The sequence below is a fragment of the Pantherophis guttatus genome, chromosome 1 (genome assembly GCF_059756535.1).
Source record: "Pantherophis guttatus breed Tessera chromosome 1, ASM5975653v1, whole genome shotgun sequence".
In the NCBI taxonomy this organism is placed as follows: Eukaryota; Metazoa; Chordata; class Lepidosauria; order Squamata; family Colubridae; genus Pantherophis; species Pantherophis guttatus.
In genome coordinates, this window is record NC_142063.1 from 43,693,215 (window position 1) to 43,718,132 (window position 24,918).

A 24,918-nucleotide genomic window follows, 5' to 3' on the forward strand; every position below is an offset into this window, starting at 1 on the left:
GACTTCAACCCCAGAATGGCCTGCTGGCCATCTAATTTGAAATTCCAGAAGTGGTAGTGCTAAACCTTCTGCAAGGCACAAACTTGGATACAGCCTCCCTCACTTTACTGCGATGACCTTCATCCTTAATTGATGTTCTTGCCCATGTCATCATGCCAACTTGAGAAGAATTGTACTTCTTCCTTTCTCTGCTCCAATCAGTGCAGAGAGAGGGAAAACAATGGGAGCTGCTTATGCAACATGGAGATGGCACCAGAAGGGTATATAGTAACTTCTCAATTCTTGAAACCATTGTCCACCTCCAGATAATGTACATATTGTGCTAGCCACAAGCCTGTCTCTCAATTTCAAAAAGCTCTTTATGCGTTGTTGTCTACCGATATATTAAAAGGTTCCTTTGTTAGTGGCAAAGCCTTTCGTACCAGTGCATATGTTCTCAGAGTAAACATTCTGTGCAAGTCAGGTACAAAGTTGTATGTTTCTCTGAAGCTGCCCACTTCAGTTTCCCCTTTATCAAATAAATTAAAGGTGTTTCATCTATACTTATAAGTACATCATTACTTCTAAGTGCTATATCATCATTATCAAAGTGTGCTTACACCATCACAGGAAGACCTTGACATGCTGTAAATAACTTTACCTCTTGCTTTGATGCACCACAGACTCTTACAATTGTATTTATTGTTTGTAGGTATTATAGCTGTTTAATGTGGAAGAATTGGAGAGTGTGCACTCCAAATGAATAGCTTTATATTCTGTTTCTATTCAAGTTGGATCTCTTTCTCAGATCATATTTGATATAGCTTTTAAGGAATATGGATGGGGGGGGAAACAGAGCTGTGAGAGGAGGAAGGGCTTAACAAAACCTTAAGACACTTATATTTCTCGTAGTTTATTTCCCATTTACCCCTCAGTAAATGGGGAGAAAATGGAGGGTTTATAGAATTAAAGTGGTGTTTGAACATGAATGGATGTGGAGCATTGCTTTTGGAGATTTCTTACAAAACCCTTGACGAATTTAACTCATCCATCTATCTCAAATTGGCCACAGCAATTACATTTACGGAGCAATGATATAATTCTATTTTTTTTTAAATTGGGAAATGACAAAAGGTTGATCATAGTCAGAATTTTGAGTATGGTGTGATGTGGGTTCTGGCAACTCCTTCCTCACAAAAGGGTTTGCCTTAGAGGTCAGCAGGCTTTTCTGAGCCTTTCAAAACTCTGAAAGCAGAGTAATCTAAGTTTTCTTTCTTTCTTTCTTTCCTTCCTTCCTTTTTTCCTTCCTTCCTTCCTTCCTTCCTTCTTTCCTTCTTTCCTTCCTTCCTTCCTTCCTTCCTTCCTTCCTTCCTTCCTTCCTTTCTTTCTTTCTCTCTCTCCCTCCCTCCCTCCCTCCCTCCCTTCTTATTGAATCTTATGTTAATGTAATTTTTAATTTTTTTTTTCTTTCATTCAGAATTGAAGAGTCATTACAGAGAAAAATGTGGAAAACTCTAATCAATCAACCTTTATTACAGTCACAAACCAGCAAAAGAAAACCCTGAAATTCTTAAATAGCTTCTGGCATTAAATTTTACCTGGAGTGTTTTATTGCTTGAATGAAAAAGGCATTGATCCATCTGATAATTTTGAACACTGTATCTATCAGCTCCATATCAAAAGATTTGCTTCATTGGTAGCTAAGTAGCTCCAATAACATGGTCTATTTTGATTATAGCATCCAAAGACATGAACCTGGTTTCTTTATATTTCACGTACCAAGCAAAAAACAAGACTATTTTTCTTGACGGTGATCTATTCATATTCATGCTTTTATTGCTTAAAATCTGATGCTATTGCTCCCGTTACAATTTTATCATATTGTAATTGTTGATACTTTGGATTTTATATTTTTGATGCCTAGGTGACTGATTAGGAAGTTGGGAGGTATTATAATTATTAAGCTTGGTCATAAAATCAGCCAGATGTTTAGACTGATTTTGTATTTTTGTCCACCTGTCCAGTCCTTCTTAAGGACTTTGGATAAGCAGATGCTGTTGTTTAATAATATTAAATGTATCATTACAAGATATAAGCTATTCCAGGTAAAACAGGCAATTTTGTCAATGCTGATGGTGTTCAAACGGTGTTCCAGGTGTTTTGGAATTGCACCCAAGGTGCCTAATTCTGTTAGTGTTATCTTTTCTTTCTTTTGCCACAGTCATTGTACTTCTCACTGAAGATCTTCCTATTTTGTGATTTTCTCTAGGTTTTTTTCTTCTATTCTGCTATCTCCAGGTACTGCAACATCTATCCACACTTTTATGCCTTTCTTATCAACAATTGTTGATAAGATACAAGTAAGATATATACAAGTCTGGGATATTGTATGATAGATACTTTTCTATTTGAATTCTAAAGTCCCAGAGCACTTTTGCTTCTTTATTTTCTATTACTTTGTCTATTTTGTGGTCCCACCAGTTCTTGCTTGCAGGCACATAGTATCTCTTGCAGATATTCTAATGCACCGTAGTTGCCACTTTGTCATGCTGTCTTTTGTAGTCATCTTGTGTGATCTTCTTGTAGTCCCTAACTAGGTAATCCACTGTTTCTGCAGCTTCTTTGCAGAGATGACATTTATGGTCTGTTGCTGTTTTCTCAATTCTGGCTTTGTTTGCTTTTGTTCTTAAGGTTTGGTCTTGTGAAGCCAGAATTAGTCCTATACAGAAACTACTACTGCTACTATTATCATCATCATCCAAAAATCAGGGCAATACACAAAAATATGTTTTTAAAACCAACATACAATTTAAAAAATTAATAAAAGAAAAGGAAGGGATGGAGGAGAGCCTATTGGTTGTGCTATATGTATAAGTCTGATACAAAACTTTTGATGTAAAGGACAAAGATGGAATCCCTGCAATTCTTTTCAAACAATTATCTAAGTTGCCAGATGAACTTTACTAGGACTATACACACAGCCAGTATTTAAAGTGCATATAACATAGTGTCAGGGTTCCAAGTAACACCCCCAACGAAATCAAACTCCAAAGCTTGAAGTTTCTCAAAGCTAACTTTTATTAGAGATGTCATATTGGCACATCTGGGAAAACCTGAATCTGAAAGCTTCTGGATTTTCCTCACCCAAAAGAAAGTTGAAGACCTTGCCCACATATCCCACATGTCCACCACAGCTCCAATTAGTTCTTTCCTGAACAGAAGACATCCTCCAATTCCTTCTTTGCGCAGCTGCCGGACACCATGGCCTTGAACTTCTCATAGAGAAGTTTGTTATGGCTATCTCTACTTCACTCATGCAGTCCCCCCTCCCAACTTCCCACGGTATGAATGTGGCAGGCCTGGATCCTCAAGGCACACAGGTAATATGGCTTCCAGCCATGACACATAGCCCATCTAACTCCCAATTGTTGTGGGAATAAATAGGGGATATTCTTACATGCACCATTATGAACTCTCAGCAAAAAGGATAGTTTATAAATGCCATAATAAAACAAATTAAAATGTGTTGCAAAAACTAAAGTAATGATGGAAAATTTTCAGTTGAAGATTAAATCTAATTCACAGAATTGCTACCAATTTATCAGCAGGGATGAAATGCTCCCGGTTCGGACCGGATCACCCGATCCAGTAGTGATGGAGGTGGGTGGTTTGGAGAACCGGTAGCAAAAATCCCTCCCCACCCCCATGCCGAGCTGAGCCGCGCAAACATCAGAGGCTTTTTATTTTATTTTTAAAAGCATTTTTTCTACAATCTCTTCAGCCAAAAAAAAAAAAAATGCTTTTAAAAGTAAAAAAAAAAAAGCCTCTGCCGATAAGGCAAGTCAGCTGGGATCGTCAGAGGCTTTTAAAAGCATTTTTTAACAATCTCTTCGGCTGAAGAGGTTGTAGAAAAAATGCTTTTAAAAGTAAAAAAAAAAAAGTTGGCCACGCCACTCAGTCATATTACCCCCACAAACCCTGCCCACAGAACCGGTAGTAACAAATTTTACATTTCACCACTGTTTATCAGGGTTTAAGCCAAGTCCTCTAACAGCCCAATCATCTTCCACCTGGTAACTCATAGTTTTAAGACCCTAGTACCACTTGGAAAGGGGCTTTCATGGACCTGTTCCCTCCCTCATCGTTTTCTGGGAACAAGGAAAAATGTGATTTTCAAACACACAACATTTGAATGCACATCCAACTAGGAGCACTTCTGAACTCTGCAGCTGAGCTGGGTATTTCACCCATGCTTTCTTTCCCTCTTTTGGGATCCAAAAGAAACCAGTTTTCTGGTTTTATCAACCAGTTTTCATCAATAACCCAATAAGAAAGGGAGATAACGTCATTCCTAATAAGGCTATCAATATTTTGAACCCCCATTTTTTTTCAGAAAGGTTTGATCAAAGTATTAGACTAATAGATCTGGATTGAAGAAAACCTGGATAACTACGAGTTGGAAGTAATGAGGATATAGACAGAGGTGGGATTCACTTACCTTCCCTGCCGGTTTGCAAATGTGAGCGCACGCGCCACCTCTGCGCATACGCATGGCCTTCTGCATATGAACAGTAGTCGCGCATTACATCCGGGCAGGTGGGCGGAGCCTCCCATAGTTGCCACTACCGGTTCGCGCGATCTGGAGAGAACCGGCTGAATCCCACCACTGGATATAGAACACCCTGACTTTTCGGTCATCTGGTGCTCATCTAGATTTTTATAGCCCTACCAAAAATGTAGCAGGCTACCGTTTTTTTTATTCCCCGATATCTGGGGGGAAGAAGGGGTCAGGTAGCTTTTTCATATCTTCAGAGATACCCAGATTTAAGCAGCAATGTCCTTGTACCTTTTCCTTTACTTCAGAAAATGGCTGTCTCCTTCAGCTTTGTAGCATGTTCCCATTAATGACTAATTGCTTTTAATAGACATGGCTGCAAACAAAAGAATGGTTCTGAAGTAGCAAGCACCATTCTCAGAGAGAGAAATAACAGTTATAATTTCATGTACCAAGTCACCCATCCTCCTACAGCAAAGAGCTGGCTTCTACAAAGCCATTGGAGAATGGAGGGCCTAATGATATGTTTTAGCAATTGCAGTAGCTATTCTAAAGCATGACTATAATAACAGTACCTTCCTACTCAATAGGTCTACTCCTCAGCTTCTTTCAAAGTCACTTCACTACTGCTGAAATTCAGATTTTAATTGCTTATTTCTGTCATGAAATGGAAGCACTGGCTATGGAAGAGTCACTCGAAAAGTAATGCAGCTTCTTTTTCACTTTAAATAACAATGTTAGTTAAAGACTGTAACCTTCGAACTCTTTAATGGTGTTAATGTTCAATTTGTATTGGATTTCAAATAAGAGCCTGTGTGTTTCGATGCTTTCTTCCATCATTGTGAAAAAAAGATGTTAGAAACTAGGATTCTACTATGGCCTCTTCCAGGCATGCTATTTGCCCAATGCAGAAAATTTTCTACATTTTCCAATATTCAGGAGGATTTAAGAGTTTCAGGAGAAACTCTTTGGGGACTTGTTTTTCAAAAAGAATCAGTCTCCAAAACTAGTCATGCCTCTCTATGCAAACCACAAAGAAAGTCCATAAGCTCATGATCAATGGAACTAACAGTCAATGCAACCCATGGTTGCATTCTCACATCTATTCCTGGTATATGTGACATCTAGACATCAAATAGCAATACTAAGATAAAGTTGTCTGGTCTTGGAAATTCAGTATTGTTGAACTGGTAGTATTTGGGTGGAGATCACCAGCAAATCCCAGGTGAAGTGCTAAAGTAGACAACCAATTCCATACTACTGCCAAGAAAACTGCATGAATCCATCCATGAAATAACTAGGAGCGAAGCTAATCTCAAAACAGACTGTACATTTTTCAGTATGTTGTCCATGAGAGAAAACAGTTTATTTCCAAAAACCATATCTCAAACTCAATTGATATGAATCTAAATAATCTAATTGTCAGCACTTCAACTTGCATTTACTCTAGTGCTGACATAAGAAGGAGAAGAGAGGGCAACTGGCAAGAGGACGCTTGACATTTCACCTACTTATTTTCCTTGAAGATAATATCCCCTAGGAGATGAGAGGGAGGGGGACATTCCTGGGAGCTTAGGTAGTAGATATGGGGAGAGTGATTGGAAGAAGGCCAATGAGACACAGAGATTTGGGGAACGGAAAGGGAGAGTTTGGGGTCAGGAAGTCAGAGTGGCTACGCCACGATCGGGGGCAGATTGTTGTGCTTAATAAAATGAAAGATTTCTTCAAAGACTATCTGTTTGGAAATGCAATTTATTTTATTTGAGATGATATAGAAACCTGACACTAATATGGGTTTCATTCCAAAGGTGCTTTTTCAAGAGGCAACTGGACTTTCTGGTTTTTCCTTGAAATCATTTCGCTTCTCATCCAAGAAGCTTCTTCAGCATCTTTGGGACAACCATGACCTTGGATGACTGAGAATCTCCATAGACATATAGGTTGCATGAACTGCTTTCAAGGTAATATCTCTAAATAATCCTATCAGATTTCAATACCTAGGATGAGGATGGGTTGGAGAATATGCTAGAGGCTTTCAACACCCAAACAGTTCTGACTAAACCAACCACAAACTGAAAATGTCTATAAAAATACAATGTGTCTACACTGCAGCACCATCTTTACCGTTGTGTCAAAATTATGAGAATTACATAGAACAGAGGAAAGTTTTTTTTTTCAATAAAATCAATGTTTGACCGATCATTTAGTGCCTTCAAAGTGTATCACTCTTGCAACCAAAATCTATCTCAGGAAAGCCTTTTACTATCCAAAAATCCTCTCCTGGACAACACTGAGCAGAGACAATGAAGGTGAAATAAGATTAAAGAATAAGATCAGGCCACATTTGTTATATGCCTTCTATCATTTGTGTTATAATCCTTAATGCTTTTGTCTCATCCCCCTTTATCTCCTAACTAACATGATCTTGCTAACTAGGTATGGGACATATTTCAAAGGTTTCTAATGAGGTGTAGATAGGTTTTTATTTGAAAGAAGAAATGGAAAAGGAACCCTCTCCGTTCCAAATTGCTTCATTGGCATCCTTCAGTCTCAAAAGACTATGGTATTGTGCTCTGGAAAGAGGTCCTAAAACAGCATCTAGTGTGACTAAAAAGGCCAATTCGAGAGTGGCAATCCCTTCCACACTGAGGGCAGATACATTCTGTTCCCTGCCCAGCCCCAGATTTCGCTGGTTCCGGGACTGCCTCTTTGCCTCAGCCTACTGAACAAATGTCTCTTCGAATTGGAGAAGGCCATGCTACGTCTTTAGCCTCCAGCTGAACGATCGGAGGTCAAAGTTTCCCAGTTGTTAATGTTCATTCCCAGGGCCTTTAGGTCCCTCTTGCAGATATCCTTATATCGCAGCTGTGGTCTCCCTCTGAGGCGCTTTCCCTGTACTAATTCTCCATACAGGAGATCTTTCAGAATCCGACCATCAGCCATTGTCACGACATGCCCAAGCCAGCGTAGACGTTGCTGTTTCAATAGTATACGTGCTAAAAATTCCAGCACGTTCTAAGACTGCACTATTTGGAACTTGATGCCAAGAATACGTCGGAGACAGCGCATGTGAAAGGTGTTCAAGTTTCTCTCCTGCCGTGCGTAAAGGGTCCAAGACTCACTGCAGTACAAGAGTGTGCTCAGGACACAGGCTCTATAGACCTGGATCTTTGTATGTTCCGTCAGCTTCTTATTAAGCCATACTCTCTTTGTAAATCTGGCAAATGTGGTGGCAGCTTTACCAATATGTTTATTGCTTAGTGTTTATTCATAAAGTTAAGTTGGTGTTCAACAAGCCTGGTTAACCCATTTCATAAAGTAGCAATGAACTTTTGCATATATTCCTGGTTCCTCTACATTCAATCAAATTACAGGATGGAAAACTTCCTATGGTGTATGCCAAATATCTCAGATTTAAAACTTGGCACCTCCAGTTAAAGGTGAACAGGTCATAGTTGATGTGAAATATCTTTTTCATCCTGACTTTCTGAAGCATTAACTATCTATCAGTCAGAGAAAATAATATTAGCTTAGGCTGATAAGTAGTCTGACCACATAGAAAAATAGTGCTCCATGTTCATCAGAATGAGATTGTTTCCTATAGGTAAAACAACGGTCTATAAAGTGCCAGTATTATACAAGATTTTTAAAACACACGCACGAACCAATTATTAGTTGTTTCTTTAAAAGCCAATCTAGGGCAATAAGAGACTTCTGGATGGCCCAGAGAGGTCAAAACATGAAGGGAAATTATTCTAAGTAGCCATGGAAGCCAGTGTGATACAAACAGTATGCCACCTAGGCTATGAAATTAATTGCTATAGTAACTTGAGGGTCCATCTTCACTTTTTAAATAGTGATTGTTGGAACAGTAATCTTGAAAGATGGAAAGCTAGAGAAAAGGAAAGGTTTTGAGAGAACATGAGTAGCAATCAGTGGGTTGAGTGTCTTTCATAATGCAGGAGATAGAACTGGGAGACAATCAAGACAGGCAATGCAGCATAGACATTAAAAAGCATTTATGAATTTTCATGAGATCATGAGAGAAAAGGAAGCAAGCAAGGAAGGAAGGAAGCAAGGAAGCAAGCTTTTGTGCCTTTCTTTCTTTCTGAATTCATAAAGACAGAACAAGAGTACAGTTCATACTCCAGAATGCGGCCACGCGGGGGATTATGGGAGCGACGGGGCGTTCCCATGTGACACCTCTCCTGCGCGAGCTGCACTGGCTCCCAGTGATTTTCCGGGTGCGCTTCAAAGTGTTGGTGACCACCTTTAAAGCGCTCCATGGCTTAGGGCCTGGATATTTACGAGATCGCCTTCTGCCGCCAATTGCCTCCCACTGGCCAGTACGCTCGCACAGAGAGGGCCTCCTCAGGGTGCCATCGGCCAGACAATGTCGGCTGGTGACCCCCAGGGGGAGAGCCTTCTCTGTGGCGGCACCCGCCCTCTGGAATGACCTACCCCCAGAGATATGCATGATACCGGACCTCCGGACTTTTCGTCGGGCCCTTAAAACTTACTTATTTCATCTAGCCGGGCTGGCTTGATCCCATCCTTTAGTTTTAATTTGAAATTAATTTTAACTGGGTTGTTTTAAATTGTCGGCCAAAATTATTTAATATTTTTAAAATTGTTTTAATTTTTGTATGCTATGTTTTTACCTTGGCTGTTCACCGCCCTGAGTCCCGCTGGAGAAGGGCGGTATAAAAATCAAATAAATAAATAAATAAATAAATAAATAAATAAATAAATAAATACAAAACTTGATCAATATGAGGCACAAGAACATTAGAGAAGTTTTTTCCGTATGCAGGGACTACTGGATTTGGGTTGTTGTTTCTCAGCTGCCTGTATTTTTAAATTTTACAATGTTTGTTATTGTTTTTATTCTATTTTAATTCTGTTTATCACACATTGTCACTAATTCAGATGGGCAACCATATAAATTGGATAAATAAATAAACAAAATATTGGTTATAATTTCATGAGATTTAGATTCACAAATCATACATTAAATGATAATGTGATTTGTTTTTGACAGTGTGTAGTAAACTGAGCCATTGTGATTTGTCATGGATAATAATTGCTTGGAGGTTATTATCTATGAAGCCAAATTCACTTTTTGTAAACCTTTTTAAATCTGTGAACAACTTCAAAACTTGTGGAAGGAAATTCTACTTTAAGTGTTGCATAAAATTTATTTTTTTTATAAAATTGGAAAAATTTCTCAGCTTCATTTACTTTCCATATTTTATTCTAATCTTAAATTCACTTCATTTTATTTTTGCGTTGGTTTATTCATTTTTTAAAAAGAGTTCACAAAATACATGTTCACAACATTGTTTCTGCTTTCAACATTTTTGTATGCAGTGTTGTTCTATATCCACATTTTTGTGTATATTTTCCCTCAAATAATGCAAAATTGGAATGGTACTTTCCATTATAAATTTTCTGCACTTTTCTCTTATATGTATATTTTTGCTACATATTGATTGGAGAAGTACTTTTCAACATTTGGAGAATTATTAATCTTTAACAAGAAACTTCGGTATGCATAAAAAGCAATAAATCAGCCTATATCATCATCCAGCGCTTTAACAGTGTAAACTTCATCATATAGAGCCATGGTGGTGCAGTGGTTAGAGTGCAGTACTCCAGACTACTTCTGCTGACTGTCTGCAATTTGGCAGTTCAAATCTCACCGGACTCAAGGTTGACTCAGCCTTCCATTCTTCCGAGGTGGGTAAAATGAGGACCCAAATTATTGGGGGCAAGATGCTGACTCTGTAAACTGCTAAGAGAGGGCTGTAAAGCATTGTAAAGCGGTATATAAGTCTAAGTGCTATTGCTATTTAATATGTAATACCTGTAATAGTCCTACAAACAAAGGAGAAATGAACAAAAGGAGAGGTAAACAAAACAAAAAACATCCTGTGCCAGTACCCAAAGTGTTACAAATTATATATAGGCTGGCAAAAAGGTATGTTAATCTCTGAAACAAGTCACATGAAGAATAAGTGCCGAATGGGACAACCTGCCACAGCCAACTCACCACAGCCAATTCACCACAGGACGACTCGCCATGAACAATTCAACAATTCAATTTAACTATTTAAAATAACTTTAAAAATATTTTAATTTTTGTCATTCATATTTCATTTTGTCCCTCCTTTGGCATCCTGTCTTTAATGATTATATTCCACAATTTCTTCGATATTAGTGCAACTCTTGTCCTGCAGCAAATTGTCCCCCAGTAAATTGGCCATGGCGAGTTGTCCTGTGGAGAGTTGGCCATGGCAAATTGGCTGTAGAGAGTTGGTCATGGTGAGTCTGCAGAAAATCATCCAATGAATTACAAGGCTGAATGAGGATCTGAGACTCTTTCTGTCCAGTGCGTATTCCAAGCATAAATACTGTTTCAAAATGTTCCCTCTTCCTATCACTTTTTGACAAATTACAATGTTTGGACAAGAAGCGTGGACAGTCTTTTTGAATATTTCACTTTGAACAACTCAATTATGTTTGCAGAGTACAGGAAAAGAGACTGTTCACAGTTAAGGTAACTAACTGAAGAAGATAAAGGTCACACTAATAGAGCAGAGGTGCCTGGCTCTTTATTTCATTGATTTATCTTCTAGCACTTTCTGAGCGGAAGACTTTTCAGGAGCTGTAAGTCCTTTTTCTGTCTTATGTGCTATACTTGTCTTTCCACTATACTCTATGTCAAGATTGTAAAAACTGCATAACTTTAGATGTTTTTCATCCCATTCTGTCCAATGTAAAACCACTCCCAGGCATTGATATGTGTTTGTATGTATATCTTACCATGCGCTCACATAAGCATGGCTGGTTTTGCCATTGTATTTATCACTGATGTGCTAATTAATGCTTTCAGAGATTGTTTTTGTTAGTTGACCAACAAATGTATAATCAAAATTTTAATGTAAGGGCTAGACCCGCCCTGCTTATGTTCTTCAATTTCTAGTGGATTATGTAAATATACGGTTTAAAATATTTGGTGGGACAAATGATGATACGGGATTGCTTCATAATATTTCATGGTCCATAGAGTATCAGTCAGTAGGCACTGTCTAGTTATAATCCTATAGTCTCCTCTCTGCAAAGCATTGCTAGAACAATATAAAGGTTTACAAACTTTTAAAATGGAGGATACATTTTTCTATACATGGTCACACCGATAAGTTTATCCTTGACTACTCAAAGTTAGAATCGATACTCTGCAACTTGTTTAGGTTGATATGAAAATGTAAGAACTTCTTAGACTAGTTTATAGTTGAAATTTCCCATTTAAGTGCTAATCAAATCTGATCTTGCTTAGTTTTATCATGAAACATACATCCAAAGTAAACCGTAGCATTAGCTGCATACCCTTTTGCTCTGCATGCCTATTCAAAGGAAACTAAAGGCATCAGTTGGGGGGGGGGGAAGCCTTCCTATTTAGAATATGACTAGACTCAATAAAGTTGATTTCTAAACATGAATCTATAAATTGGAGGTTTCATTATGGAGGATTAGAGAATAAATTTGCCACACAAATGGAGCGGTTATTTCAACCTTTTCCTTTCTGGCCTATATAAAACCATCTGTGGAGGTACTTCTAACTTCTGTATATTGTTGCAATAAATTGCTATTGTGGTGTGCAATCTTATAGGAGCCCATTCAGATGTGAGTCCAATTGAGTTAAATGAGGCTTGTTCCCAGGTAATAGAACTGCATTCCTGTTAGACAAAATTAAACAATGCAAGCAGAGTCAGACACTGCTGACTGCATTTGGAGCAGCTTCTGAAAAAAAGACACATATTTCTCCACCTCCATCTTCCTTAGTTTTTACTATTATCCTATAAAATACAAACAAAATATCATTCAATAAATGCATTTCAGATGTGTGCCACATGTTGCCTGCATCAAAGATCACTAGGCTTACTTACAAATTGCTCTACTTTGCTCTGAGCCATTGCTCAAAGAAGGAGCAATACCCAAGATCCTAATTCAAAATGGCAATGTAAGCTAAAGAGGGCAGCGTACACTCCAAGACAACCTGGTCTAAGAGGGAAGAGTGTCTCACTATAGCCTTGACAGAATGATTGTGACTCACCTTACATTGGCATGGAAAATCTAGAACATAGGCTGTATGGTAGGACATTAATTCCAAAATTCAGCCTCCACTTCCAAAGGTTAGAAAACAGCCAATTAACGTTGGACCTAACTGAAAATCAACTGGTTCTATGACATTCTAAAAGATCATGACAAATTAACAAATGGTTGCAAAGTTTTTTTTTTTTTAACTTTCCTTTCTTTTTACTTGTTAACACATTTCAAAGAGAATAAAGTTTGCCAGACTTTGGAGAGTATAACCAGGGGTGAAATGCAGCAGGTTCTGACAGGTTCTGGAGAACCAGTAGCGGAAATTTTGAGTAATTTGGAAAACTGGCAAATACCACCTCTGGCTGGCCCCAGAGGGGGGTGGGAATGGAGATTTTTCAATATCTTTCCCCTGCCACACTCACCAAGCCACAGCCACAGAACCAGTAGTAAAAAACTTTGGATTTCACCACTGAGCATAACTATTGTAGTTTTTTATATAATTAGGAAAAGTCTACCAGCACAGTTTCCCCTTTCTTATAGTGTGACAAAGTTGCAGAATTTTATGCCATTACTGTAAATTTATCAACTTTCAAACAAATACATTGCATCTCTCTCTCCTTCTCCCTCTGTGTGTGTATGTGTGTGTGAGAGAGAGAGGGAGGGGAGGGAGGGAGGGAGAGAGGGAGAGAGGGAGGGAGGGAGAGAGAGAGAGAGAGAGAGAGAGAGAGAGAGAGAGAGAGAGAGAGAGAGAGAGAGAGAGCGCCAAAAAGTCTTTACAGCTAGAATGGAAAACAAAAGCACAGCTGGATATTCAGGTGGCAGCCTTTGCTTGGTTTGATGAGGTCAAGCTTGGCCGCACGGATAAGTATCCTTGTTACTGTATGTAAATTAGATTTTAGAAATATAATTGTCCAGAATACCTTAGCAACTATGGTTGGTGGGCCCTTGCTTAGCAGCTTTACCTGGCTGATAAAAGTCTATAATCATTATCAGCTCTTAGTGAATATCTTTTCTACCCTAAGTAGCTCCATTCCAAACTACAGGTAGTCCTTGACTTACAACAGTTCATTTAGTGACCATTTGAAGTTACAATGGCACTGAAAAACATATGACCATTTTTCACACTTATGACTGTGGCAGCATCCCCGTGGTCACATGATTTACATTTCGATGCTTGACAACTGGTTCATATTTATTGCAACCTTCTGACAAGCAAAGTCAATGGGGAAGCCAGATTCACTTAATAACTATGTTACTAATTTAACAACTTCAGTGATTCACTTAATAAATGTGGTGGAAAAAGACGTAAAATGGGCAAAACCATTCTGGCTTGTTTAACAAACCATAGCTAAAACAAACCTGGCTTACTCAAAGGGTTCAAATGAAAAATAGGAGGATTGTCGGCTTTTATTTGGTTAGGAAAAACTTCCGGTATTCACCACTACGATAGCACACTGTCTTAGAAGATCATTGGCGCTTCTGTATTACGAGTTTTTAAACAGAAGCTGAATGACCAATCATCAAGTGTATTTTAGCACTTGGGGGATGACTGAGGGTTGGAGTAGATGAGCTTTAAGACATATTCCAACTCTACCAGTTTTGAATTTTTTACACCCATCACTTGAAAAACTCTTGGACATAGTTCAGGCTCAGGGATTCATCTAAAGGAGACACTATTTCTGCTCCTACAGTCCTTATCTGTGAATAAAAGTGTTTTTCCTGGAGAACCAAAAGTATAAGGGAGTAAGACCTAATAACATGTATTAGCAGTCTCTGATATTAATAGCACAGATTGTCACATGATGCGACAGTGATTCAAGTGGGCATGGATGGAGGTCCCCTTTCTCCTGGGAGTCTCTGTTCCCCCCTGCAAACAGAAAATAAACACAGCCCTTCCAGAAGCGTAAATGCCAATAACTGTGAAATTTTGATTAAATAATAGATATGTGTTCTGAAGCACTTCTTTATAGCATGTGATTAAGAAAGATAACTAGACATCCTTACAGCTATAATGATAATAATTACTACAACACATAAAGTGTAGAATATGACATTGGAAAGGCCATTATTAACCTTTCCAAGGGTTATTTTTTTTTTTCTTGGTGTGTTTTTTGACATTACAGACAGCAGCTTCAAGAGAGCTAAATGCAACTTATGGCCATGGAATTTTTTTTTTTTTTAAATCATAGCGTCCTCTTTAATACTTTATGGGCAAAAGATGAACCTTCCCTTTCAAGCAGATGTTTGTTTAAGATCTGACATCTGGGTAGTTCTTATAAAGCATTCTTTTTATTAAGATTTCTGCAACTGCTAGTAATTAAGAGAACTGACACAATTCTTCCTTCTGTTTAAATGTTAGCTCTGAAAAAAATGTTGTGCCCCAGATGCAGGCCTTTTGAACTTACAGCAAGAGGTATTTCAGTTTAATATGATTAATATAGTTATCAGAGTGTGTGTGCGTATTTATAAACCTATGAATAATAATCGGAACACTAGCTGCAATGGCACTTCTTTGGCTAACATTTAGAGTATAGATTGGAAAGAGAGAGAAATAGTACTTCCTCCTGTACAAAAGATAGTCTTCTGCTTGAAAAACTGTACTGTCTCTGAAAGAAACATTGGAAGCAATAGCAGGACTCATCCATTTGGTAATGGGGACAGCAGGGCAAAAAAATTCCTCCTAACATCTGGTCACAGACTTACAGTACTCATTTTAGTGTATTGTTCATTATGGGTTCTACTTAATTTACAGCATTAACTTCTAAATTTGTATTTTTACTGTACATATTCCCGAATACAAACATTATGCCTTTCCTCTTTTCATGCCAAGAATTACCCTTTAAATAAATGTGTGCATGTCCATCATATGTCACAGTGAAGATTAGCTTTTGGAATTTGGACGATATGGCATGACACAAAGGGGCAGCCGGAATGGATTTTTATGTCCTGAAAAAAAGATGCTGTTGACAAAATAGCTGTGGCCATGTACGTTATCAACAGGACTCAGAAGAAACAAGGTACAAGCAGAAAATCCAATTAATGAAAATATCAGTAGTTATAACATCACTTGTCTGGGCTCCAGAAGAGGCACAAATTATTCCCAAATCTCCTAAGCATATGTCATTTTGCCCCAAGTGTTATCTTGTGTAAGCAACCTTGGCCTCAGCCTCTGGAGACCACAATTTGGTTGTTTGCTTCTAAGGGGCAGTAAGTTTTCCTCACATTCAGTATAGCCAATGTTATGGAGGAAAAACCTCCTCCTTAGCCACAAATTACACACTAGTACAAAGAGTTGGTCATGAAAACAGTAAAGCATCATTCTCTGATATTAGCAGCTGAAAATTTAACATAAGATGTGCAGAAAAGACACAAATTGTAGGTCAAGTCTATGTGCAATGTCCTCTTGTAAGTAACAAAAGAAAATCAAATAATGCAAGAGGCCAAGAAGAGTGCTTTTAACAGTCTCTAATTAAGGCAAATTGAAGCCAACCCAAGAAAGTCAAGGTTTCTTCAACAATATATTATTGAAAACATAATTAGCTGCAGGCACCCAGAAACGCTTTGTGAAAAATCAAAGCCACAACCTGAAGTAAATTTTCAAATTACCAATTCATTAATACCAGGGAAGGTCTGTATGGCTAGAAGGCACTGTGCTAGGGGAGGGAAGAAGGCATACCAAAAGATTGCGACCGAGTTGGGCCAAAATATAAATGATGAATAATCACACAACTAGCATTTGGCAGACTGCTGCATTCTGTAACCTTGTTCTTGGCTTACATACAGAGCAGGGTGAGATTTACTAGGATGTATCAGCATGGAAAGGTTATTGTGCTTACACCTAATCCCGAAAACCACACTCTGCTCCCGGATGCTTTCATTTGCAAGAATCCAGTTTAGGGCAGTTTGCTCTTGGCTAGGGGCCAAATACTAGAGGCAAGGATAAGAGAAAGACGCCCCCTTCCCCTGTTGTGATACAGACTGACCATCCCAGCCAGGAAAGGCTGGGATGGTACATGTCAAGGCTCTTTGTCATAGTCTCTGAAGAAATAGGACATACAGTATACTGAACGTGGCAAGATGTAACGCATCTCTGGATTCCCCCAGTGTGGCTTTGGTCCCATTCATCGGTAAAACAGATCCCATTCTGCCACCTTGAGGTTCAATAGCAGATTGATTCACAGTAGAATCTTAGGACTGGGAAAGATTCTAAGAAGTTATCTTATCCAATCATTGCTTGTGTTCTTTTTCTTTAACCCAAGCAGAGCCCACAGAACTCAAGTCAGAATTAGCAATTGAAATATATGACATAGAGGCAAAGAAAGCATTAAGCAGATCAGATAACAGAAGATTCTTGCCTTATATCCTGCAAGTAGGGTGAATGAAGAAGTCTGTATTATTCCACTGCTAGTTCTCCACATGCTGAATTTTTCTCAAGTTCCAGTTTGGAAGGCTGTTAGGTGACGAGGAGAAAAACAGGATGCAGAAGGAAGGTTAAAAGAAAAGGCCAATTTGCAAGAACTATCAAAGAGTCATTGCACTTTTGAAAACCATTATTATTTATATCCAGGGGAGCATACTTTTGGGCTAAAAGCTGCACTTCTGAGTGAGGCAAAGTTTTGATTTGAAAACCCTCAAATATGACAACACTTCTCATGTAAGTGTTTATGTAAAATAACACAGTCCATTTATTGTATGTGCAATACTGGATGGCATACCTCTTTCAATGGTACAATGTGGTCTGCTATTGTCAGGTAGATGACAATCACAATACTTGAAGAGCTCCAAGCAGGCAATAAAAAGAGCAGGTTCAAATGGCCACCAAATGGACTATGTTAAGACTCAGTTGACATACAGCCTGATGGCCTGTCGTTAAAGAGGCCATAAGTAAGAAGAGCTTTGAACATTCAAAAGTACCATACAAATGTTAAGGGTTGATTTTGATACTATCAGAACTAATTAGTATTACTAATTTGCTAATATTAATTAGTAGTTTTATATAGGACCTATGTAAAAGTGTCAATTAATATTTTTTCCCCATTATTTGACAAGTATGAAGAGTCACTTCGGATAGTGAAATAGACAATACAAATTTTATACTAGGACCTCTAGGATCTCTTGGGAAATGTTGCTTCACAAGACTAGTGCAGCCACAGAGAAAACACAACTCCAGCATGCAACAACCTGGTAGTGTTTGATGGAGGGGACCTGAAGCATGTCCTCTCTATTGGATGTACTAGGGCTGTCAGAAGCAATGGGGGACAGACAGTCAGTTCCACAAATAGCCTGGTCTTATGCCATGTACAGATTTGTAGATGATAACCAACACCTGAAATTTGATTCAAAAGCCTATTGGAAGTCAGAGCAGCTCATGGAATTCTGGTGTTATATGAATACAGAGGGGCCAAAAAACTGCCTGCACGGCTGCTTTCTGTGAGAGAACCACTGTGGCACAGTGGTTAGAATGCAGTATTGCAGGCTATTTCTGCTGACTGCCAGCTGCCAGAAGTTTGGCAGTTCGAATCTCACCAGCTCAAGGTTGATTCAGCCTTTATTCCTTCCAAGGTTGGTAAAATGAGGACTCAGATTGTTGGGAACAATATGCTGACACTGTAAACTGCTTAGAGAGGGCTGTAAAGCACTGTGAAGTGGTATATAAGTTTAAGTGCTATTGCTATTGCTATTTCTGAACCAGCTGACAGTTGTCAGAAATTTGAACTGAACACTTTCCAAGGAAAGGCATGATCTGTAGGGGCCCAACCGAGTTCCAAATATATATTAAACAGGAGGGGAGCTAGAATAGATCCCTGTCTCGCTCTCCTATAAATTTCTTTGGTACAGTGTCCATGGGCATTGTATCTGACCTTGATCTGGGAATTTTTATGTAACTTATATACAGTATAAATAACAGTAGCTTTTGTCCATTGAGGAAGAGTTCAATTTCTCCCATAGTTTGGATCTGGGGATGGAATCAAACAGACCTAAGGTCAATGAACGTTGTGTAAAGTGATTAGCACACTCACAAAAAGTATTTCTCAATATAGGGGATACCCTGTTTCCCCCAAAATAAGCCCTGATAATAAGCCCAATCGGGCTTTTGAGTGCATGGGAATAAGGCCAAGGACTTATTTCAGGGTTCAAAAAAATATAAGACAGGCTCTTATTTTCAGGGAAATACAGTAAATAGAAAGGTCCATGTAGTTAATAAGGCAAAACTATAATATTGCAATACTATAGTTGTTATACTATAGTATTATACTATAATATAGTATAGTATTATATTATATTATAATAAAACAGTATTAACTTGATATCAGACTGAATACAGCTTTGTTCCATGAATGAAAAGAAATTGTGTTTAAAGAAAAGTCCATTCCATGAGATTAATTTTCTTTCTGAATAGACAGTTCTGTGTATGGTCTGAAGCAAACCACATAGGTTCCAGTCATCCACAAACCATCCAACCAAATCCTGATTTCTGCATTCGGCATTCAGCATTTTACCATCATTAGGTTTCCCCAGAGCTGAACAGGGCTGATGCAGACGAATGTAAAGCAGTGATGGGAAAACCATCAAATGAAAGAACATCCAGATGTGTTAATTGTGGAAGAAGAAATTACAAAACTCTCTTTCTTTCTCCTAGGTCCTTGAAAGATAAGAAGACTTCAAATGGTATAAACCTCCAGATTTCCTCCATCAGGAAAACTGATAATTTCCATGCCGGAAGCAATTATTGTTTTTAAAAAAGGAGCAGCAACAGCAGAAGTCAATTCTTCTAGGAGAAGGCAAAGTCTTGCAGGGATGACTAAGTTGCATCCATTCTCCCAGAGGTATAATGTATACAAATCAAATCAAAATATAAATCATTCCTCCCTGTTGTGGGGTTTATGCACAGTGTCTTTTAATAAAACATGCAAATATTTTGCAGTAAATTGATTTCCCAGTTTCAGTTCTCTTATCTCCATATTTATTATTCATGATCTTTTTACTCCCTTACTTGAACAGACGGGGAAAAAATGAGGTGTGGATGGGAGTGGGAGAAGAATTCTGTGTAGAGTTCACTTAGCTTTTAGGAACTGGTTTTATTATTGTTATTATTAGCACAAATTCGTACTCCTAGGAATAAAAGATAAATGTAGACATTACTTCTAATTTCAACCAAAGCTAAGAGGTAATACAATGACACCCTCTTTTCATGCAAATCATTGCAATACGTGGCTTTGTAGCCAGTGCACTCAGCTGCTTGGCAAATTGCAATGGGAGTTTGAATCGCTGGGCAAAATGACTGTTGTTTAACCTGTGACCAGGCTGGATATTATTAGTGCTGTTGTTAAAGGTGTATATACATCAATGTTGCAGAGAGAGAAACAATCTATGAACCTGCAATTGTTATGGTAAGACCTTGGTGCTTTAAAAAAAAAAGTGTGTGTGCCAAATACTTAAGTATATTCTAACAGTTATTTTGCTTATCTGCTTTTGCACAGGGCTTAATGTGGATTCCCCTTAATTTGCATTGATTCAGGCCATTGATATACCCTGAAGACAACAGACCAAACTTGATTAACAATTATGAAGCTGGTAATTATGATTACTTATAGGACGTGATGCTTGGGTGCTTTGTAGCAAAATAATGTCACTAGAAAACGTTGACATATTTTTGAACAAGGAGAGGAAATACGCTGCTGTAGAGGAAGGAGACCCACAGCATTCCATCGCCCAGAAAGGAGGCCTCTAGAGCAGGGGTGTCAAACTCGATTTCATTGAGGGCTGCATCAGGGTTGTGTTTGACCTCGGGGAGGTGCAGGGGGGGCTTGGTTGGAATGGCCAGCTCGACATCACTTGTGTTGGGGGTGCCTGTGGTGGCCCAAGCACTCAGAGGCACCGCGGGCCGGTCCTTCACTGTTTCCAGGGCAGCCCTGCGGGTTGTATCTAAGCACCCTGTGGGCCGGATTTGGGCCCTGGGCCTTGAGTTTGACATCCCTGCTCTAGAGGAACCATAGGGCTGCATTTACCAAAACAATGGAGTTTACCATAGAAATAAGATGAGAATAATCCTTCTTTATAACCAGCCCTACCCAAAAATACAATCAACTGACTTTCTTCCTTTTTCTCAGCTATAATTCCAAAGCATGTCATTATAACTATTTGTACATTGGCTTTGCATGCTGACAAACCCCTCCCTTAAAAAAAAACCTTTAATCCCCAGTGAGCAGTTTTTGGTCAACGTAGAATAGCCTTTTCTAATCTTGGTGCCTCCTTAGACTTTGGTACCCATAATTCTCAGCCAACTGTGAATTTTTAGCACATCTGGAAGACAGCAATAGGGGAAGGCTGATGTAGATAATATCAAGCAAATTGGAATATTAAGTTGACTGCCCAATTCAGGCAAGTCTTTGCTCTAAAGGGAAAATGCTTTGACTATTATGAAGGACTGTGTGACAACAGTCCTTCTGTGGACTTATTGAGCATTGCCACACAATCGCACAAGAGGTGTTACAAACCATCATTGTTAAGAAAAGCATAGTGAACATGATTTTCTCTCATATTTCTAACTGACAACCTAATCTAACGAAAAAAAATTAAGTTTATAAGAGGCCATAAATTGTGCTGCTGTAGCTACAGATCGATTCAGGGTCTGATTTTTAAAAAAAAGATATTCCACTTCCTCATTCTGGTTGTTTAGAAGAATCAAAATGACTTTGGACTGGTCTCTGTAGGTTTTAAGGATTTGTCAAATGTTGCTATACAGTGGATATAAAAGAAATCAGCCACAAATTTCACCGGGAATGAACTTCTGAAAACCTGACAAAATAGATTACATCTCATGGCATGGATGACAGCACTTAACCGAGTCTGTTAGCTTCATTCATTCCCTGGTCAAAAATCTGCATGCACACACACACACACACACACACACACACACACACACACAAACATACACCTGTATTTGGGTAGAAAAAATAATCCAAGCTATATTGTTATTGCATACAAAAAAGAATCGTTTTTCAAGTTTGCATCTGAGAAATGTGTACTTTAGAAGCATGTGTCAAGGAAATTTTTAAAAATGACATCAGAGAAATTTGAATTAAAAAATTCTGTAAGTTAGGGAAAATTATAAGTAAAAGCACATAAATACAGGTGTGTGCATGTGTGTATATATATACACACCCACACACATATATTCATATACGTAGAACATTTTAGTTAAATCCCCAGTAGATCAAAATGCCAGTAACAGCTTACTTTATACTGACTTGCACTTTCTTAGGTGTTAATTGGCCATCATGTGAATCAAAATTGCTGCCATTTTAATGTACATCATAGTACTCGCATATAGTAAGTTATAACAATGGTTAAGAATAGCTACAGCAATAATCAGTCATGAAATGGAAGTAAATTTTGATTGAGGTCCTTACATTGGTGTTAGTCATCTTCCTAGATGTCCATTATAAGGATCAGAGGCCCTCATGCCACATTTGGCAAGTTTCCATCCATCCTGAATGCTTCTTAGAGATGATGTGTACAGAACACAAGAAAATCCCTTATTCATATGACCTTTACGTTCATGTATTGTTATGTCATGCTGTTATGACATAAACTGAACAATTTATCACACCAGTAAATCTACCTCTGAAATACCCGAGTTAAATGGCCCAAAGATTTAAATATAATTGGATGCAAATATCACATGCTGGAACAACTCTCTGATTGTCCAAATACTGTATAGATCAGGTCTGAGATGGTGGATGACACAGAAAGCAAAAATAAAAGTGAAGGAAATGGATGGATATGCACATTTAATAAGGAAAAATTACTAATATATATGAATGTGAGCAGGTGGCAGTCGTGGCCAGGAGGGCCTTTGTGCAACAGCGGATTGTGCTCCCTTTCCTGGATCAACAATCCCTATTCACTGTCACTCATGCCCTAGTCACCTCCTGTCTTGACTATTCCAACACACTCTACATGGGGCTGCCCTTGAAAAGCATCCAGAATTTTGGTCCAAAATGCAGTGGCCCACATGTATTGTGCAGACTTCGATGTGCACATGTGTCAGCTCTGCTGTGGGAGCTGCATTGGTTTCTGATTTGCTTCCAGGTGCATATAAGGTGTTGGTTGTCACCTTTAAAGCCCTTCACAACCTGGGACCAGGTTATCTGAGGGACCGTCTCTTGCCGATCACATCCACAGGACACACTAGAGTGGGGAGCCAAAGAATGTTGTGGATCCTGTCCCCTAAGGAAGTACATCTGGCAGAACCCAGAAGAAATGCCTTCTCAGAGATGGCCCCCTTCCTCTGGAACATCATCTCTCCAGAAATTAGAACTGGACTCCACTTTCACAGTCTTTCAGAAGGCCCTTAAGATGTGGTTTTGCCAGTGGGCCTGAGGAACCCTGAGTGCGATGGAGCACATCAAATGGCATTTTTTAAATTGTGTGCTGTTGCCTGAGTGGGTGGGGGTTATTGCTTTTCATTTTTTCAATTTTTTTCAATTTTGTGTTTTTACTGTATATAAGTTGTCTAGAGTCGCTGTGGGAGAGAAGGTAGCTATATAAGTTTTCTTAAAAAAAAAAATTAGCCAAATCAATTAGTATATGGCATTACCATTGCTATTCTGGATAGACATCCACCCATTCTCATACTGGGACATTGTGCCACTTTAGAACCTAATCCTGATTCTGTGTAATCACATACCATCAACTAGCTTCCAGAGCTCACACTTTGCTTCCGTCTTTGTTATCCTTTAAATTTGGAACCAAGTTGCTGCTTCTTTGCTGGGCTGCAGTTTAACAGAGCTAATGTATGGTCAGTTTCTCCATAGGTGAGAACTTTAGGCTGATCTCTACCACCCAGCTCTTGGCCTTTCCTCTACTTCTCTATTTCATCATAGTTGTTCCTTTTTTCTTTTATTTATTCCTCCATATCCTGCTGCTCCAATGATGAAACTGCCAGTATTTCATCATCAACTCACAGGAGAATTTTTATGTAACACAGAAAGTTAGTAAGGTATCTCAGACATCCCTTTTCTTATTATAAGGGATTGGATTATGTTTTTTGCCCTTATCAGTAATTTACCTGCATGCATGCATTCTTACACTCAGTAAATTAGATTGGCTCATAGTGATTTCTCCATATTATTTGTGCAAGATTATAGTGAGTCAAACTCCATTAGAAAGATTTACGAGTAAAAATAGTGATGGTGTGGAAATGCTCTATGCCTAACTAATTAGCAAGATTTCCCCCCTCCCCAATTTTCAACAGGCATTAGAGAAAAACTACTTTTAGGTAAATTCCCTGTATAGCAATAGCACGTAGACTTATATACTGCTTCATAGTGCTTTACAGCCCTCTCTAAGCGGTTTACAGAGTCAGTATATTACCCCCAACAATCTGGGTCCTCATTTTATCCACCTCAGAAGGATGGAAGGCTGAGTCAACCTTGAGCCTGGTAAGATTTGATCTGCCAAACTGCTGGCAGCTGGTGATCAGCAGAAGTAGCCTGAAGTACTGCCCTCTAACCACTGTGCCACCATGGCTCATATGTTAATGGTTTGCAATCAATTGTATGAAAGATATAGTTTTGATTCTTGGTTGAGAGAATAAAATTTAATGGAATTTTATGAGCTGAACATGGTGTTATTACTCTTATTTTAATATATGTAGCCAAAGTGTATATACCTTTGAGAATGAGTTGATTTGTACAATTATCTTTCAATAATTGCAATGATCGTCTGCAGACTTTCTAGTTTTCCACTAAATCCTAACAGAAAACATTGAGTTTTGGAGGCTGCGGAATATGGGTAGCCAGGGAAGCATCATACAATCCCAGAATGTTAAGTATTAGAAAAGTCTTGGAGATAATCTAAACAAACCTCCTGCACTCTTCAGAATTCTGTACTACAATATTCATGATAAATGTTTATCAAGCTTCCATTTAAACATTTCCAGTGAAAGAGAGTTCACCACCTTTCAAAACATTTTGTTCCACTGCTGAACAGCTCTTAGTTACTTATGTAAGATCAGAGTCTTCCTGATATTCAATTAAAATCTGGTTCCTTATAATTTAAGACCATTGTTTCTTGTCCTGTCTTTTGGAACAATTCTAAATGTTTTCAGCCATCTTCTACAAGATAGCCCTTCAAATACTTAAAGAAATAACACATTTTTTTTGCAAGAGTAGCTTCTTCAGGCTAAACATAGCACACATCTCAAACCATTCCTTTCAGTTTTTTATTATTCTACCACGTTTCTCCGAAAATAAGACCCTGTCTTATATTTT

The 24,918-nt window shown here is 38.5% G+C and overlaps 1 long non-coding RNA gene across 1 annotated transcript; it reads right to left on the reverse strand.

Annotated features, from left to right (window-relative positions):
- Positions 1–14,806: 14,806 nt before the first annotated feature.
- Positions 14,807–22,193, reverse strand: LOC117666143 (uncharacterized). The gene is made up of 2 exons (XR_004591648.3): positions 22,054–22,193; positions 14,807–17,090 (listed from the first exon to the last, which is right to left on the reverse strand). It is a non-coding gene; the product is annotated as an uncharacterized LOC117666143 (long non-coding RNA).
- Between the last annotated feature and the right edge of the window lie 2,725 nt (positions 22,194–24,918).